This window comes from Anomalospiza imberbis, chromosome 5 (assembly GCF_031753505.1).
Source record: "Anomalospiza imberbis isolate Cuckoo-Finch-1a 21T00152 chromosome 5, ASM3175350v1, whole genome shotgun sequence".
NCBI classification, from domain to species: domain Eukaryota; kingdom Metazoa; phylum Chordata; class Aves; order Passeriformes; family Viduidae; genus Anomalospiza; species Anomalospiza imberbis.
The window spans coordinates 28,826,382-28,841,536 of NC_089685.1; positions in this window are offsets into that span (position 1 = coordinate 28,826,382).

The following is a 15,155-nucleotide window of genomic DNA, read 5'->3' on the forward strand; positions in this document are numbered from 1 at the left end:
TCTCACTAGTCTTGCCCAAATCCTTGTATTTGTGAAGTATAGAAAATAAATATTTAAAGTCTGTATGTCCTAATTTCCAGCCTATTTTCCTGAATACAAATAGCCATTATTTAACTTCTAATCTTTGCACCAGTATTATATCGGCATGGACTAAGTCCCCACTGCACCAAAATGTCAGTTTTCTTAAGTGGTCATTTTGCCTGAGGAGGGTCTAAAGGATTGTGTTATTGAAATTGTTTATCCGTGCTCATTACAGAAGAGAAACAAAAAATACCCATAAAATCAGAAGTTAATCTTAGCCAGGAAATAAGTAATATTGAGTCACTAAACCTGGCAAAGGTGGCTGTTTAACAGAAGCTGTTCAGAGCCAATTCCTGTATATATTCCACTGAAGCATAGCCATGGCATTTATTTTAGGTACAAGTGCCAAATTAAACATTTAATTGACTTTTCTTTTACACTAAGTTGTTGTAAGTTTGGCCATATGTTGCTATAGGTACTGCTGTAGATACTACTAGAGCAAGGATGGCACTCAGAGAGTGCTATTTTCTGTGGGGAAAGAGTGCCATTTCAAAGCTATCCTTTCTGCTGCAATAAAAAATAATAACACCAAAAAATGTCCACACAGAGAACTTAGAGAATTTTTGCTTCTTTTCTCCATCCAAGGGTGGGAAGTCATACAGTATTTGGTTAACTGTCATTGTAGTAAAAAATACATTCATGAACATAATTTTCTATCAGGCAATAGATTTTTTAATTTCTGGTTTTGATGTTTTGCTCTTACATGTGTAAAGTAATTCTGAGAATCACCTCTACTAAACCTTTCAGTTTTCTCTCATCCTACTAATGCTTCACAAAGAAGTTATTCTCAGCTTTCACTGAAGCCATTGTATTTCTAATCCACTTCAGTCTGGAAAAATAACACCCTGCTTTAATTAAGAGAGCAACAAATATAAACTAGAGAGAACTAAACTCTTTCTCCCACTGAAAATTCATATGCTGAGTGGTTTACAGCAGAAATCCCTTACCCCTGTCCTGAATCATATGTTAGCACTGACTTGCTGCAAGAGGATGGGAGTCTGATGTTATGGGTGCAAATCCATTGAGGTTTGCTGTGATTTACATCCACAGCTCCAAGAGGAGAGTCTTGTTCCTGGTTTTCTCAATACCTCTCAGCTGCTATCAAAGAGAATAAATTTTGCTAATCTGACATCACAGTAGCACAAAAAAGGAGATTTTTTTGAAAATGTTGTCCACAGGATTCATTTGTTTCTGCAATTTCTATTTGTTTTCCCTAAAGATCTCACAGCTTTACATACAAAACATTGTTCCTGGAATATCTCTGGGGATAGGAAAGGGTATACACATTTATTAATTCTCTGAATCCCTATTTGAGAAGGGGTAGCTGCATATTTTGTGAGTTAAGAAGACAAAAATTAGGACACCTAGTAAGGAAATCTTAAACAGACTTCAGAGAGGCAGAACACAAAGAGAGCATAGCTGTGCCTCTGAAAATGCACTTCCTAATCTTAAAAACAAACATGCAGAAGTGGTCATGATAGCTGTTTCATGTTACTCCTGCAAGATGTTTCCAGGGACTGTGGTTTCTTTTAGCTCTATAAGTTTGGTCCAGAAGCTTTATAGGCAGCGAGGGCTGCAAACTGTAGCTGGCACAGACCATGACAGGTCACTGGTTAGGGATCAGAGTGCAACAAGGGGCACTCTGTGGATGTGGAAATGGCTGTTTCTTGGCATATTTACAGATACCACTCTCAGGTGTGGCCCCTCTCATCAGAGATGGATGCTGTCTGAGGAGGCAATTCAGGAAGGAAGCCTGAAAGCATGTGGGTGTGAGTCCTGCCCCAGGGAAAAAGGGGAATTGTTTATTTCAGCGGGAGGAAAAGAGTTGGCTCTAGGCATTTATTTCCAACAAATAGATTATTCACTAAATACACGATTTTCGTTGGCCTGAAAATATGCTTGAATCAAAACCACATCTGTAGAGCTGTTTAAGCTGGGGGGTTTTGTGGTTTTTTGTTTTATTTTTTGCTGTCCTCAGAGGTAGATATGTATAAATTTATTTCCTCAGGTCTAGGTGTGAGTTTGTGGATGGTGATGGCTTCCACAGTCACCCAGCGATCCGAACATTCATCAAATCTGTGCAAAACTCAGCTTCAGCTCTCTCTTCTGCCTGAGGAGATTTCAGCGTATCAGTCCCTGTAATGGACTCCCCAGCCCTGTAATGGACTCCACCACCATGCTCTAGGGCAGGGATTTCCACAGTGCATACCGCCCATAGCGCACAGGTGGCTTCAGATGGACAGGAACAGAATCTAGTCCAAAAATGCATCCCCAGAGAAAGCATTTTCAGGACATGTACACTAGAAAAATCCCTGGGAGCATCAAGGAAGGGGCAAATCTCTGTTCCTGCTGTGGGCTGGTCAAGAGAGGATGGCTCCAGAGCCTGTGGCTGTTGGGTGTACACCAGAGGAGGCAAGGCAATGTGGTGCAGGCCTTGTGCTGTTTCAGCTGTACGAAATGAAACAGTGGCATTGGGACCAGCATAAGTGTTCCACTCTGGTTTGGGAGCCAGGCGCCTTGCTGGGACAGCAGGTCCTGTCCCCTGTACTGGGGAGGATGCAGAGGAATGGAAGATGAGGAAGAAGAAGGTTTCTGGGGGGCTGAAATTCATTTGCTTCAGTGGCCAAACTAAAAAAAAATTACACTCCTAATCACTGTATGAATTTATTTCCACTGAATGAACTTTAGCCAGACTCCACCATTTTTGAGCCCAGTTGTGCTGAGCCAGCAGTCAACTGACTGAGCTTGTGTGACAGTATTTTTCTGTAAGCTCGTAGGATCTGTGTCCCTTGGCTTTTGGCAGATGGATTTTCTTGGCTGGATGTTTAGGTATTGTTAAATGCTGCCTTACTGTTTCTTGCTTGTTTTTTGCTGACATAACTGGTCCTGGTGTCACCAGAGGGATGCAAGCATAAGTTCCCTCATTTTAAAAAAGGCAAAAAGTTTCAAATGTAGTCTTTTAACCTTTAAAGCAAACTACAAAGACAGTCTATTTCCTAAGGCTTTTTTGGGAAGAATTGAGGGAATGAATGGGACAGGATACATTTTACTGCTTTGAATTACTAGCTGGCTAAGTTAATTTAATTTTGTTTTGCATGAGCTCTGCTGTGTTGGACTTGTATTTTAAATAACTGGTAATGTGCCAAAAGCTATGGATAGACATTGTCCTTTGTATTTTAATTGTACTAAATAAAATGAGAACAATGGGAGTGAAAAAAAAACCCTAGAAGGTGGGCTATAAATAAGCATTATTTAGTTTCTAACAGACATGTTTTATTTTCCCATTTATAATGGAAGACATAAAAAAGGCATTTAAATGTCCTGAGCAACTGAGAAACAAATAACCCTGGGTCCATTACTGTCTGAAACAAAGACTTTTTTATATTTTTCCTGAACAACTAATAAAAATTAATCTTTACTGTTTAAATTATGCTTATTTAGTTAATAGAATAGACAAAAGATCTAATGAGAAATTAACAGGACCTCCAATTGTAACTACTGATATATGACATCTGGTCAGCTGAACACAGAGTTAAGCGTTAAGCCAGAGAAAAGCGAGAAAGATCATACCATATTTGACACTATCCAGAAACCAGAGAAAAAGCTCAGTAAGTTGTCAAAGGAGAACTTAGTTTTGAAACTTTACATTGAGCCAGACAGCTTCTCATTATTGATAAAATGCAATGATTTTGGTAAAACAGCACCACCATTAATTTCCTTTATGCTTTGCATCTAAAATCAAATAGGTTGTTGGGGTGGGTTTTAAATGATTTCTGGGGGAGAAAATACTGCCACTTCCACCTGTCAATACTGACATGTTGCTGACAAATTTCATCTGCTCCCCTATGCCTAACTGCTCTCTCCCAGCAGCCTAAACAGCCTAGATGCAGTACAGGATGCTCTATATCCCTTGTGTGTACTGCTGCTCACAGCCAACTTGTCCTGACCTCTCTAAAAACCCTGTCAAGTCTGACAACAGCCTGCAGTACTGGCATCTTATCCTGTGTTTGTTGTACTTCTTTTTGTCAGTAGTTTTTTATTCCCAAATCATCTACTTCATTGAATCCCATCCAAGCTGGTATGATTTCATGGAGTTTGGTTTTGCTGCACTGGCATGTTTATTAGTTAATTGATCATCTATAGAGGAGGGTGTCTAGAAATCTATGTCTAGTACCTCTGAGGGAACACTTTACACTTCTCTAGTTATTCCTACAGCAAACTCTCACATTATTTGTGGGCTCAAAATATTTGTGAATAAAATACAAGGACAAACAACCTATTGTGTGGCAGGAAGTATGAAGTCTGCAGAAATGCCCTCAAGTTTTCTGTTGGTTCTTTTCATCAGGAGCACCTGTATATGGCTAAACAGCATATAAATCTTGTACTATTTGCTTTTTACCCCCAAAGTCTTCTAATGGGTCTGTGTTTTATTTTTATAAACTTTTATAAGCTGCCTGGAGGCTTATATCTGCTGACAGACATAATTTTTGGTAGAAATCATCTCACATTTCATTAAAAAGAAAAAAAATACCCATTGATATCCCAAGAATGAATTTTCATCTTTGTTACAAGGCTTATCAAACAAATGGTTCCATTTCTTATGATTTAATACTAGACAGATGTTGTGTTAGACAGATACTATCACACTTTTTGGAATTCTACATGATAGAAGATTATTTTTGCAGGCTCTGCTGCACATCAGACAAAAACCTTATCCAAAAAGATACAAAACAATATTTGTGAAATCATAGTATTTCAAACCCAGAGATGCTATTGCATGCTTTTGGCCAAAGTCAAATAAGAAGGCAAGCAGCACACTGGAGCAGCTGGGATACAAGTCCCTTATTACAAGCTCAGGACTGCAAGTTGATTCGCACTCTGGCCCCAATCCAGAAAAGCAGTTAGACTGAGAAAGTCTGTAGGAGTTGGGTGTTTAATTCCTTCAAGCTTATTTTAAAAATTTTAGCCTTAAGCATTTGCTTCCATAGGTATATTCACATGACTAAAATTAAGCAGGTTGTTGGCAAGGAACCTGAAGACTCACCACCATATAGCTGCAAGTCCCGTTCACCAGACTCCTCTTGGTGTAGCGAGAACCAGTGATGCTGGACACTCCTGATATTTTCCTTGGAAGGAGAGAATCTCTTCAGGTTCAGTGAAGTGGCAGAGCCTGATGTCAAACACAGCACTTTCTGGCATTGTGAGACAAGCAGAGAAGCTAGAAAACCAGGCCAGTGAAATGAGGGAAGAAACACTGCCCAGAGCCAGGACTCCCCCTTGGAGCTGCACATAGACCCCTGCCTGTCCTGATGTGGTTTTAAGGAAAGTACCTTAGCTTCTAAAGCTCACATGCAGTCTCCAAGACAACAATGTAATTTCTTGATCTCTATTTTTTGGTCTTCAATCATCCTTATTTATGCTGGTTTTAATTTCTGTTTTCTCACATGGATGAACTCATGAAACCTGATGTCTTTCAAACTACAATCTTTTGCCCCCACATGCCACGTGTGACCAGTCCTCAAGGAAATGGGACATTTGCAGCAAACTTTGGTTTGTTTGAAGGGTATAGATAAAGTCAGCATCGGTTAAGGTTCTGTCAGGTCACAAGCTATAGTTCTGTCCATAGAAGTAAGTCTTCTCCTGTCTGTGGTTGGAGATGCACCCTGAGGGCATAAGGCAAGTTCTTTTTCGTACACTGCAGTCCATGCAGTGCTGTGGGTCCTTTTAATAGTTTCCTACGTCTCAGCTGGAAATATATTCCTAGAGGCTACGTAGGTAGAGTGGGTCTTATGGTGTTATGTTGTGCCCCACTGAAGCTAATAGATTTCTCTTCTCCCCAGGACTAATTAATTCAGATATTATTCTGAGCTAGCAGAGATGCATAGCTTCCAACACCTGACTCAGATCTTTCACAGTTAGCTCAGGTATCTCTACATGGTGCCTGAGTTATGCCAGAAAGACATATTCTGCAATCCAAGACAATCCTTTTTAAAGAAATTCAAAGCAAGGAAAGTACAGAATGTAAATTGTATAAAGAGTATATATTATAATAGTAGTATAATAAGTATAATAGTGCTGCATGTAGCTGTTGAATTTTGTCTAGATAATTTGATCCATAGCCACTTCAACTTTAATAAACTAACATCTATTTTTGAATTAGTGTCTTTGTGGCTTACAAAATCTGTTCTAAGCTTCAAGATCTGTCTTTGAGAAACTGAAAATTAAATAAGAAATACCCACAGGAAACTTGCACATTTTTTCTAACATCTTAATTAAATCCCTCAGGTTGAGGAAAATTAATTGAAGATTTTTACCACTTTGCCCACTAACTTTTCCTACTCCAGGGATTCAAATAAATGGAGTTTACAAATTCATCCACTGATCTGCTTTAAAACTTCATGAAACTTTGCGTTTTAGTAGGAAGTTAATTAGGAATAGTTATTATTATACCTTTAATGTGGGTAAGACTCCTGAGGCACTGTAAACATTAATTAAGCCACACAGTACCCTCTGAAGTAGATAGTACTTACCCACAGTTAAGAGAAAATAAAGTCTCCCGTCCCCACTTAAACTCTACCCCAATATGAGCAAACTAACTATAAATATGCTAAAAAAAAGAGGGGAAAGCGCATTACAAAATATTTCATATGCTTACATTTTGCCTGAAGAAAATTTCTGAAGGCTGCAGAGTTAGGATATTAGGAACAGTGCTATTTTCAACCTTCCGTTATTTAGGTCCTTACCATTCAAAAATTTGTTTTCTGTTACTTGAAATTTTGAGTGTTTATATAAAATACAGCCATACTTATGAAAAAAAAAAGGATTTTGGATGTTTTTCAGCTCACCTGGTAAAAAATTATTTTGGATAATCCAAATATTTTTGGTCAAGTTGAATGTTTCTGGGAATTTAATCTTTTTGGATAATTCAGGGATTCTTTGAAGACCTGAGTACAACAGTATCACGTCTCTTCTACTTATATACTTTAGTAGAAACAAGGATGTAAAAGCTTAATACCTTTGCATCACATGAATATTGTACTGGAATACTGGTACAGCTCTTGTAACATGAAACAACAGACAAATCACAATGGCTCAGACTCTCACACGGTTCTGGCCTATGAAAGCCACTAATGTCAGCTGCACCTTGCAGGGATGTTGCTTGGGAGCTTTAGGGAACAACAAACAGTGCAGTTGTTATCTTCAGGTGTTGCAATCTACTGCATTATGAGCTGCAGTGCTGTGTTCCCCTGATGAGGAAAACAGACCCAGAAATGAGTAACCATTTTAAACCCCCACTTTTCTCATCCCAAAAGTTACTTTCCTTAAATTTAATTGATTTTTTGGTATCGTTTTGCCACATTAGCTCACAAATCATCTGTTAAAATGCATGGTACACCTATGTGCTTCAGGTAAGTGCCTTTGCTCCTCGCAGAACTGACAGATGGTTTTTGCGTTCAATTAGGAGTTCTGGAACTTCAAACACCAAACTGGCCAGGCACAGCAGGCTTGATCCAAACTCCATCAACATAAAAGGAAGGACTCCTTTTGCCTTCAGTGGGTTCTCAGCCCATCTTCTGTTTTGCAAATAGTTTTGCATCTCAGCTTGCAGCTGACCTGGCAAATCAAACAAGACTTGTGTCCCCATAGGAAAACTCCCTGACCCCAAAACCTCCCCTCCCAAAGAGGGTGTCCACACACATACTGCCAGCTGTACAGACCCTTGACAACTTTACTGATGTTCCAGGAACAGCTTGGGCTAAAGCCAGCTGGGACCCCTTCTTCTGGGAATCACTGCACAGCTGTGCCTCAGCCTCTGCTCGAGTCTGCTCAGTTTAATGAGATGTGCTTTGCATGAGGAAAGAATATAGACACAGTGAGCACAGCATCTGTCAGTACTGAAATCGAGGTGTGACCTGGTCCCGGAACAATCCTTGCTGTAAAGTGTAAAGGGTTATTTCATAGTTTATCTGACAGACAGGGGTTTTAAAAAACTTATACATACACTATAAATACTTTTATCAGAACCGCATCAGCCAATGGAGGCACTAGAATTCAGATTAGATTTTTTATCTTTTTTTAAAAGGAGCAGAACCAAGCTGCAAACTTTGGACTCAACCTCCCAAACCCCCTGGCTGTATTCCACTAGTTATTTCACAGATCTGCTTCATACTACACTGCAGTAATAAGAAAGATAAGTATGTGGGAAGGTTAGTAAAAGTAATACAGTGTAGCCAAGTGATAAGTGGGAAATGGCTTGTATGGAATGATTTACATTAATTTTAACATATCAACAATTAAATATTATATGCCTGCCTTCAATTATTTATTTCATTATGTCACAATTTTACAAATTATAAATTTTACTTAGATATCATAGCTTTGGCCAAGACTCTCTTAAGATTATTGGAGTACAGTAACTATAAATTGACCAGACCAAAGTTCCAGAAGCTGTATCCAAGCCTGTGAACTACAAGAAGCTTAAGAGAAAGCATAGAAAACAGGACAAGCATATTATGACAATACCCTGGCCAGTATTGCAACTTCAGTGATTTGTTGTGCAGGTGCTTCCTGAGCCAGCAGTAGTGACTTCTCTTTCATAGCCCAGGATGGATTTTTCATCCATGAATTCATCCTATTTCTTTATAAACTTTTGTAAGCTGCTGTAGCAGCTGATCTGCAGTGGCCCATGGTTGTAAGTGAATGAGAACCTTCTCTTTTTGTTCAATTTGAATTTACCACCTAGCTTCACTTGGTCCTTATTTTTTTTGACACCCTGTAGATCTAGCAATGAAAAACACTGTGATTTTTTTCCCCTTTTAGCCTTCTGCTTTTTACTGCAGTTCTTCCAAAATAGGGAAAGAGAACTGCTCTGATTGCCAGGCTCTGCAGCAGGGCTTTGAGCAAGTTGCTGCCTCTTTGGAGAGGGCAGATGAGAACTGGCACTGTCAGTCCCACTGATCCTCTCCCTGACCCACCACCAGGTGTGTTAGGGCAAGGATGCCCATCCCTGAGCGCTGTGTTGCAGCTGCAGCTTGTGGGAGCTGCCTCCTAGGTTAGGCATTACCCCTGGCGCCAGTGCCTCGGGTCAGAATTTGCTGTGAAATTTCTGAAGGAGGAAGCTCTTAATTCTCATCATTGGGCAAAATCTGACATAACTGCTATGGCTTGGCAGAGGCTTTCATGACATGCACTTTTAACAAAATCTCTGAGGGTGGTGGGCTTCCATCAGCAAGGGACAAGCACTGCCTGGCACAGTGTCCTTGCTGTGATCTCCAATATAGCTGCAGGAGGTTTTGTGCTCTGACTAGGAAAAGGTAACCACTATACTTTTTTCACCTACATCAGCATTATTCTCTTTCTGTGTCTGCACTGCTTAGCCACAGAAAATGACAAAAAAAACCCCAAAACAATAAACCAAAACAGTGTGAAAGCAACACCACTAACAGTCTTTTATCTATGCTGACTGAAAGTTAATCCATATATCCAAGAATCTGATGCTTCAGCTTACTCGGAGAGACAGAGACGTAATAGAATCTCACAAGCAATATCATTTCCCAATTACAGGGCTTTGTCATCTTTTGTCTAACTCTGACCTACACCAGCCTTTTGGTGAAGTGAAAATTTCTGGCACAAACTACAGGAATTTACATCAAAGCTGTTGTAGAAAAATGGATTTGACACAGATGAAAACAATATCTAAGCTGGTTTTGTGTGCTCATTAATTATTTGAAAGCGATGCTATCCACAGGCTGGAAACTCAAAAATCTGTGTAAGAGTGTAGTTTTTTCTCGGAGTAAAGTATATTTATGCAGAACTGTTGGCTCTTTCGTTTTTCTTTCACTATAAATCTCATATTTAGTTTTTATTTTTCTGTGAGACTAGGCAGTTGTAGCTCACCCCAAATTTAAGATCCCTGCAATTCATTTTGAACCTTGAAGCCTACCAACTCTATATACACAAAGTGAAACCTGGTGAAATTTCAAATAGTCTGCAGTTTTACAAATACACAGATGCTCTGTAGGTAAAAGGAAAACACCTTGCTGAGTGTGGAGACAGATGGGGACCCAGTGAAAGTCCTTATTCTAACTATTCCTGCACCTCCAGAAGATGCACTGTGAAAGGACATGGACTTTGCTGTCTGAAAACACAGAGCAAATAAATCCCTGTCATTTTTTGAAATTTTTCTAAAGTGAGGGGACCAGTTAGCTCATCTTGGAAGACAAGAGCTGTGAGAGAGAGCAGTGACAAGAAGCTTTCCTTTTTCTTGTCCCCAGTTCAGCATTCTCGTCACATTCTGTAAAATGTGACCAGAGCAGCCATTGGAGCAGGTCTTCTGATAGATATGGATACATGCCAGAGATACATTGCCTTCATGAGAAGGCAGAAACTGAGCAGATTAGCAGAAGAAAATATCTGTGGTTCCTAACTTGTCAATGTTGGAGATTTCTGTCACAAACTACATTCTACTAGTTTCATTTTTACTATTTCTGCCCAAAAAGAAATACAAGAAGCCTTATTTAGAGGAATTTGTGTCAAAGAAGATGAACCCACAGATTTTTAAAATCTAAATTAACATCTCTGGTTAGTTTGAAAGCAGCCCCTTGCTGGTTTAAAAACTTGTGACATTTTCAATTTGCCTGCCCTAAGATTCAAGTTAGCAGTGAGACCATGTCCCAAAGACCAGTGGTGGAGATGGGTGTTGCCTTTGGCCTTGCAGCAGCCATGAAGGCCTCTGGATATGACAATGAGGCAAAGGAAGAGAATCTGAAGACCAGAAGGTGCGGTGCTGATGAGCTGGTATGACCTTTTCCATGACACATGACACTTGCCAAAAAAATGTACTTGGTAATTTGTGCACTGCGCTTACCACTCCTCTTTGAAGCTCTGTCATTTAGAAAAATGGATGATCTGTGTCTGCAGGAATTTATTCATCCCTGCACATATTATTCTAGTAGTTAATCACTCTGGCAGCTAAAGTTCAGATCTTATTTCTAGACTGAATTTTGTCAACATTCAGCTTCTAGGCATTGGATCTTATTATAGCTTTCCTTCCTGCTAGGGTGATGCCATCACACATCAAATTCTCCTGGATATGTTACTAAAATCAAGCCTACTCCAATATTTAGCTCATACCTAATTTCAGTCTTCAAGCTCTGCTGTGAAGACTGCAAGACACTGGTCCTGCATCTCTAACATGCTTTGTGCAAGGCTTGCCTCCTATACTCAGAAGTACAGTCTTAAAGGATGGGTTTTGCTTAAGTACTTTTATAAGAACTTGATTTTTCTAGAATTTTCCTGTAATCCAATGTTGATGTTGCTGTTACTTCCTTACTGCTGCACACAAACTTTTGTCACTAATGGTTCAAGGCACTCTGACTTCAGGTTAGTGAATATATCATGAAACAGGAGCTGCGTAAGTTGCCTGAATCCAAAAGTCTCCAGCATGTATTTTATATTAGCTGAGACAAAACCAATTGGCTTTTCTGCATATTTGCACTCTTACATTCTCATCAGCAGTGCACTTCGTGGAAAGCAGTTTGTAAAGCTGCAAGTATCAAGCTATCTTTCACGACACACTGGATGTAGGATTGTTTAATGACTCTTACACCATTTATCTCAGTGTCCAAAGAATGGCAATAAAAAAAAAAATCAGGTACCCAAAGTGGATGCCAGGAAAGAGATGGGGAAAACATGATTTAAAAAGTGATAGGGGACACCTCAGAGCAGAAATGCTGACAAGAGACAGAACAATAATAGTGGGCAGTAATAAAACTTCTTCAGATACCACTCCTTAAGGCAAATACTCTCTGGGAACCAGACATCTGTCTGGAATATCTGGCCAATATCCAGCTCTATATGTACAGTAGATACGGCTATTGATTCCCAGTCATAAATTATACACCATTCTTTGAGAAGTGGAACAGAACTTATTTAACTCAGTGAGTGGGAGAAATTCTAATGATATATTATGAAAGCCTATAAAGCTTTTTTAATAACACTTTTAATAGAGACATAGAATAAAAGAAATACAAATGGTAGGCTTAGAAATACAGAATGGGATCAGTATTACAAAACTGGATCACCCAGTTTTTCTTTGCTTTCTTTTGAATGCTAACACAGCACATCCTACCTGGGTACAGGTACAGTTGCTGTCCTTACCTACTTCAGATCTCACCTATATCAGCTTCTTAGCCCCTCCCTCACCTTTTGGCCCTTAACACTGATCTACTTTCCTCAAATGAGACCTACAGTAACAGTGCAATACAATGCTCCAGCCATGCAGGATATGCCAAAAAGTTAATGGAAAGTAAAGGTTTTTTTTTTTTTTGTACGCCTAGTATTTGTTGGAGGTCTGTCATCTTTCTAGGAAAGGTTTTTCCCCTTAAAAATGTCATGTATTTTTTAATGTTTTCTTTTTTTCTTTCTTCTTGAATATTAATGATAGAGAACCAGCCTATTCTTATGTAAATAAATAAAGGCTCATAACTTGATTTTAAAGATCAGTTTGTGTGACTGTGTCATGAATTTGATCTTGGACGGGATTTGTAATGTTACAAAATAAAGTGACTGATGATACATATTTTGATCTTGCATTTTTTAAAGGAATTAAAGCATCTGTCTTGAAAGGGTCTTTGGCAAGTACAATTAATTTTTCAAATATTAAAAATGAGTGCATCTGGCACTTCTCCAACATGAATAAAATTTCTGAATAACCTTTGTTACTATTCATCTTGAGCATTCTTTGGAAAGACTTGGCCTTCCTTCCTAAGCGCCTAATCTATATATACAGATATATATCTGTAAGTGTTAAATGAAGACATAGGACACATTTCTGGGGATGTAGAAGGGGAGATTAATATTCTGATGGTTTAGTAAAGGACATCAATGGCTTTGTTAGCTCTTATTTCAGTAGCTCTTATTCACAGAACGAAACAGTACTCAAGATATTAGGGCCCACTCAGAATTTTAATTTTACAGATTTGCTATTTTCTCTTTGTGTGCTTCAGTTCTCATACAAAATATCTGATCTTGTTGAATTTGTTTTTGTCCCTACAAACCTGAATGATGCAGTTAATAATGCAATGCTCAACATTAGCATGTATATAATTTCCATTTCCAATTTTTACAGTTACCGTGGCATCTTAGCGCAGATAATACCATGGTAATTCTAATCAGGCAAAAGGCAAAATCATATACCTTAAGGGTGGCCAGTATAAATGGCATTTTTATAAGACTTTTTATTTGTGTTTACAGACATGAACAGAGTAATATCTACAGTGCTTTTCTGAGACTGGTAACAGAGTCTCACAATGGCTCATTCCAATATTATATACTTGGGGACTTCAGAGAGCTGGAAGAGAAATATCATAAAATTAAAGATATTTATAAATGATGATTGATCAGGACATTATTAAGCAGACTTGCAGGCTGCCAAACTAAAGATCATCAGCCTGGTTCAAAATTTCTGCAACTGGCATACAAATAATGATATTCATTAAAATAGTTGTGCATGTTTTATTTGCCTCTGGGCTCTTCAGCTATTAGGATACATTTGAGTCTGTTTATTACTCCCCTTTCCTACCAAGAAAGTTTTAACCTTACCCTACAAGTAGAAGCCGAAAGTCTCACCCACACATGCCCCAAGGAGTTGAAGCTACAAGAAAAACAGCTAATATTACAGGTCTCACATTAAACAGCAAGAGCTGGCAGTGCGGAGCAGAGCAAGGAGGCTCCCTTTTACATATCAGCTCCATTTCACAGTGTGACAAAGCTGCAGATGTGCCCTCACATTAGCTAAAAACATTCCACTTCTTTCCTGTGCCTGCCACTTCATGGAGGTGGGGTGTTGAAGATAGTTCTTCTTGCTCAACAAAAACACCGCTCTTCTCTTGCTTTCCACATCTTCCTCAGCTCTTACACTCTCACACCAATTTGGCTAGGAACATCACCATTGCAACATACGCATTTCTATAGAAGAGATTACCTTGAGAAAGACAAAGGCCAGGCAATGTGCCTCCAGTTGTTTTCCCCACAGACCATGCCTAAACAGACATCATCCTTGCTGATTCAGCCATAAATTTCTTTCTGAGGCAACTGAAAATGCAGAGGCTAAATGAAGGGGAAAAAACTGACGTAGGCAACAGCTGTGATACAAATACAAGTGCAGTGAAGGCTATATATTAAGGAGGAGTGGAAACTCATTCAGATGAGACTAATTTATAAAGTGGCTGAAGTGAAATATTCAGCAATATTTTTAAAAAGTTCTTGTAGAAAAAGACATGAGAAAATTACTTAACTGGATACTGTTGAAGTTCTGTTTCTTTATGGTGGAAATAACAAATAGCATCACTAATTTTTGTTAGCTGCATACCAAGAGAAGTCAGAATGTTTCTTCAATGATTTTAACATTTCTGGTAAAACAAACAGTATAGGGGGAAAAATAATGAAGCTTTTCTTTCTGAATATGGACTTTAAAGATGCCTTCTTCAAAGAGAAATTTATTGATGCTGTGAGAGCTATAGAGTGACACCACTACCAAGAGAAAGTTCTCTGTTCAGATGCTCAGCACAGTTATAAACTACAGTCTTTGCTTTCTCTTGCTGCACAGGGCTCCCTGGTGTCACCAGGGCTGGCCTCCTATGGAGAAGGATAAGCTGAATACAGGGGCAAGAGAGCCTGCATTTTAGTCACAGAAGTCACAACACATGTAGGGATGTTTAATGCCCCATGAAAAGTTCTGGGATACTTTCTTTTTTACACAGAACTATCACTGCATAACACCCTCCCCTGCTAGTTTTGACATCACGTTCAGATCTTCCCAGCTCTTACTGCTGTCCAGAGAGTGTGTGTGAAAGAACCATGGTTCAAAATGGCATCTCTTGGGTGGTGATGAACTCCTGTGGACTTTTCCTCAGGCATAGTGGCTGCCTGATGGTCACCCCTGGGCAGCATGAGGGCTGGATAGTCCCCTCGGGCAACCTGTGCTCTGGTGTTGGGAGCATTTGCCAAAAGAGTGGGCATGTGTGGTTTTCCTCACCAAGCAGAGCCCAGGGCGCATTGCCCAGCTCCACTTC